The following is a 5,417-nucleotide window of genomic DNA, read 5'->3' as shown; positions in this document are numbered from 1 at the left end:
GGGTCTGGTATTTAGGAGATAGGGTCCGGGATTGGACCAAGGGACCTATTGCATGACCTGTGCCACCGCCGCCTCCCGAAAATATGTTGTGGATCTCTGGGCTTGTGGGAGGGATCGATCTTAGTCGCTACTTGGTTGGTGTGGAAATCTCCGGTGTGGAGGGCGATTATCCTACCTTCTGTACGAGCCTTCTCCCTGCTCGCCCAAGGATCACACCTCCCGTTCCATAGCCTTCCACTAGCAGTCCTTCCATTGCTCCTCATACAGTGAGTGGTACCTGCATTAGTCATACATGTACATGTATCTTTTACCTTATTGTTGGTGATTTGAGTGCATTCTTTTTTGTTTGTCCCTAGGGGAAGAAGAGGAAGGTAAGGTCGATCACCGATCAAGGTCATGGTATGTCTGACGGTTTAGGGAGTCAATTCACTGATAAATCTGCATTGACATGTATGATAAACAAGCACATAAATATTTTATTTATCCAGATTTATCAGATTTATCAGTGAATTGACTCCCTGAACCGTCAGACATACCATGACCTTGATCGGTGATCGACCTTACCATGTACATGTAAAACTAATGCAGGTACCACTCACTGTATGAGGAGCAATAGAAGGACTGCTAGTGGAAGGCTCTAGAACGGGAGGTGTGATCCTCGGGCGAGCAGGGAGAATGCTCGTACAGAAGGTAGGATAATCTCCCTCCACACTGGAGATTTCCACACCAACCAAGTAGCGACTAAGATCGATCCCTCCCACAAGCCCAGAGGTCCACAACATATTTTCGGGAGGCGGCGGTGGCACAGGTCGTGCAATAGGTCCCTTGGTCCAATCCCGGACCCTCTCTCCTAAATACCAGACCCAGGAGTAATGACACTCCATCAGGAACCTTTTATACATTTGAGATTTGGCGCCGATCATCACCGGGGACCACCCATCCTCCTCACCCCATGGGTCGATGCAGACCTGGTGCAAAATAAATAGAAAATTAGACAACAACGTCAGGCAAACATAAAAGTGTACACATGTAATCAACAACAAACTTGGGTATGTATAGTTACGCTATCCCAGTTTAGGCGACAAAGGTCCTCCCTCACATCATCGGTATGGGAATGCGCCAATCTAGACCAGCTACTGTACCACCGCTTCAGATGCGGGAACTCCTTCACCTGCTCTGATAAGATAGGAGGAGAAAGAAGACGGTACTCGAAGGCCCATATCTGTGGAAACAAAGGAACCAATCAGTAAGGGTAGTAAAGAAAAAGGGAAAAATATATATACACGATAAAAGAGAGAAGGTGGCTGAGATAAACACACATACCTGGACGATAATGCTAAGCCCTTTTACCATTCTTACCCCATTTCGAATGCACGTGTCTAAGCTGTGTATTAGATGAGCAAGGCCAGCTGACCCCCAATCATAGGAGGGAACCTTCGTTACACATGTCAAAGTTCAGCAGCGCGAAATTACGTAGAGTGTAGACGTTCTTGAAGGTAAGTGGAGTTTGCAAAGCAGATAGGGGACTCGATCGCGATGATAAGAAAAGATGGAACTCGTAGAGCTTCTCGGTATCTATTGAGACTTCCGTATATATGAGTTCCAGATATGTTTCCCATAACCAATGTATTTGGCCTGGTGACATGGAGCAGTATTTTGAAAATTGATATTCCAACCTATGTTTGCAACCATGTTAGAAACAAATACAATCATTCATACTTCACGAAAAGAGTAACAATTTCAGCGAAAAACGATGAGCCTACCGCTATGGCAAGGCCTAGAGGTACTGAGATGAAAATGACTCCAAAGGAGCACACACAGTCCATGAAATCGAGCTTGTTGACTTTCCACAATTGGAATGCGGAACGATAATCGCTTAGTCTTATTACAGCTGTTATAATAATGGCAGCCAAGATCACATTAGGAGTGTAGTAAAAAAGTGGCATGAGAAACAGCAGAGTCACAAGCATTGCTGAAGCCATGACTATATTTGAAACTGCTGTCTTTAATCCAGCATTGTAGTTGACTGCAGACCGCGAAAAAGACCCTGAAAAAGTTTTTGAAAAGTTCAGTTTGCAAATTGTAATGATTGATGAAGTTGTGAGAATGTTTTCGGACGAAAATCCGGATCATTACCTGTTGTGACAAAGCATGAAGTACAAGAACCAGCCATCATTTCTTTGTTGCCATCGACTTGGTAGTTATTCAATCGAAGCAAACGCTCTTCCCACCGCGATTCCTTCCTAGCAAATTATAATCAACAATAAGATGAAAAACTAATTTTAACTTGTGTGTTAAGATTCCGGTGACAATGCCAGTTCTGATTGTGAGTGGCAAATAAGAACCGTCGAAGAAAAGCATATTAGCTGAAGGCGGATTCAGGACCTTTGGTAAATGACCAATATGTTTATTGGAAATAAAGAATCAAATCCAGTAAGTTGTATAGAATGATTCCGGTTTACAATAGGCAACATAAAGTCAAGGGTTGAGATGATCACTGATGTTAATGGTGCAGCTGCTGATATCCAGAATAGTTGTGGTTTCTTCATGCTCTGTGTCAAAACGAGTTACCGTGTCATAATCCTTGTATATGATCTATACATTAACTTTGATACAATGAAGATGAAAGATATGCTTACAATATGCCTTGTTGTCAACAAAAACAGCAGAAAACAAATTCCCATCAGAATAGTTTCCCAGGACCACTGCACATCAAAAACCAGTCCAATTTAATTTCATTCAAGAATCCGACCCGAAAATTACCTGAAAACACATAACAATACCTCGTTTCTGTGGCTGAAAACAGATGACATGACAGGGACAAATTGCATCTGGCTAGTGAAATGAACAATCCCAAGCAATTCTTTAAGCTGTTGAAGCGAGATGATAATGGCAGCACCAGCCATGAATCCAACAAGAGTAGCCCTTGATAGAAAATCAATAATAAACCCCAATCTGAAATCAAACAAACAGAATCACATCAAATTGAAGAAGAAAGGAGTGATCTTTTCAGTTTTGCATTGAACATCTTACAAATAATAGTTAACTAAGTAAACTAAGAGAAGCATGAAATAGACCAGCAAAGAAGGTAGAAGTGAAGGCTAATTTGAGGTACATAATTTGATCTTGTGTAGGTGAAACTGCTTCACTTAGCATAGAAGCCATTACTAATGATGCTATTGAAACTGGACCAACTGCAAGATGTCTTGAGCTTCCAAGGATTGAGTATATCAATGGAGGTACAAAGCTTGAATCTGCATCAACACTTTTACCCATTATTTATTGATTTTCACTTTCAATTTCTTCATTAAAAGATTTACCATTCAACTTTTGTTCTTACATAGCCCAATTATTGGTTGCAAATTTGCAAGTTTTGTATAACTTATTCCCTGCAACACAAGAAAAACATATCAGCTACCTGGAAATCAAAACCAGGTAAATGATATTCCTTTTTTGTGCAGTATGAAATCAAAATTATTAAAAAATTATTAAACAAGTTCACATGAAATTTTAAGACAAAACAATTCATGTTCCCAACAAATCAAGCATATAATTCACTAAATCAATTCAAGTTTGGATGTAGTTGGGCCGCAAAAGGTAGAACTCATGAGCCAAATGCCAATAGGTCTAATCCTAAGCTTTACAAGTACTATCGCAGGAATTAGAAGAAAGATGGTTGGTTGTATTTGCACTTACCCATGGACTTTCTGTAAAATTTAAAATGCTCAATAGTCTTCTTGAAGCTCACTTCACAGAGTCATAAAACTCCATTCTCAACTTTTTTCTTTTCATATGCTTTTCCTCCGCCATTGAGCATACAAGTCCACCATCTTCTTGTCCTTTTCATAATAGTGTTCCATCTTCTCTAGAGGTTTCAAATCCAGGTCTAGGAAATTCACCTATAAGCAGTTGGAGCATAAATGAGATATCAAATTAGTGACTAGAAGGGTTCAACATAATTAAAACTTTACATCCTTGTCCAAAAGTTGTTACTGTACTTAATCTAATAAAGCTGTTACTGGAAAATTGAAGCTTGATAAGCAGAATTTCAGGATGAACACAGAGAAAAGAGATGAAGAACAAAGGAAAAGAGATTAAGAAAGAGGAAAAGATGAGAATGAGTATTATTCCATTCTGATTAAAACAGTACCAGTGTACATTCTCATATATAGCAGAGCAACAAGACAAAATAGCAAAACTGAACAAATAACAAATTATGATGAATCACAGCTCATTATAACTGTAACAATGACAAAACAGGACAATAACAATTTAAATACTGAAATATGGCAAAGCCCATATTTAATCCTCAATACTCCCCCTCAAGCCTTGGAGTGAGAACCAGGTGAAGCTCCATGCTTGGATAGATGATGTAGATGAGGTTTGACAGGAAGGATTTTAGTGAAAATGTCAGCAACCTGTGAGGAAGATGGAACATGCTGTGTTTTGAGTGCACCTGCTTGAACTTGATCACGCACATAATGGCAGTCAATCTCAACATGTTTGGTGCGTTCATGCAGGACAGGATTGACTGCTATAGCAAGAGCTGCTTGATTGTCACAATGCAGAATAGAGGGGGACAAACACTTGAGACCAAGATCCTTCAGTAATGCTGTCAGCCACGTTATCTCACAAGTTGTAAGAGCCATGGCTCTGTATTCGGCCTCTGCAGAGGAGCGGGCAACAACCGACTGCTTCTTTGTTTTCCAGGAGATTGAAGAATGGCCAAGGAAAATACAGAACCCTGAAGTGGATCTCCTTGTTGTGGGACAACTGGCCCAATCACTATCACAATATGCTTGAAGTTGAGCAGCAGAAGATGAAGCAAGGAGTATTCCTTGAGAAATAGTGCCCGAAAGATATCGCAATAGTCTTTTGGCAGTTTGCATATGGACAGTTGTTGGCTGATGCATAAATTGTGTAAGCAATTGCACAGAAAATGTGATATCTGGTCTAGTGATAGAGAGATAAAGAAGCTTCCCAATGAGGCGTTGATATGGAGAAGGATCAGGCAGGACATCACCTTTATCTTGAGTTAGTTTAAGATGAGGATCCATTGGTAACTGAAGTGGTTTTGAGTGAATCATGCCAAACTCTTTTAGAATGTCTGTAGTATATTTCCTTTGGGAGAGAAAGAATCCTGAGTCACTTCTGTCAATTTCCAGACCCAAAAAATATCTCAGATGACCCAAATCTTTCATATGGAAGGCCTTAGATAGCATGTCCTTAAGTGTAGTGATTGCAGCATGATTATTCCCACATAACAATAAATCATCAACATACACTAGTATAATGGTAATACTGTCAGAATTATGGAGAGCAAAGAGACTGTAGTCAGATTTGGATTGTATGTAGCCCATGTCAAGTAGAGTAGTTGATAACTTGTAGAACCATTGTCGAGGGGCTTGCTTTAAGCC

The 5,417-nt window shown here is 40.2% G+C and overlaps 1 pseudogene; it reads right to left on the bottom strand.

The window, feature by feature from the left end:
* Positions 1-1,469: 1,469 nt before the first annotated feature.
* Positions 1,470-3,810, bottom strand: LOC136222618 (probable sulfate transporter 3.4; annotated as a pseudogene).
* Between the last annotated feature and the right edge of the window lie 1,607 nt (positions 3,811-5,417).

The sequence above is a fragment of the Euphorbia lathyris genome, chromosome 3 (assembly GCF_963576675.1).
Source record: "Euphorbia lathyris chromosome 3, ddEupLath1.1, whole genome shotgun sequence".
Taxonomy (NCBI): domain Eukaryota; kingdom Viridiplantae; phylum Streptophyta; class Magnoliopsida; order Malpighiales; family Euphorbiaceae; genus Euphorbia; species Euphorbia lathyris.
The sequence above is the reverse complement of the archived record's forward strand: the minus strand, read 5'-3'. Positions and strand labels throughout refer to the sequence as shown.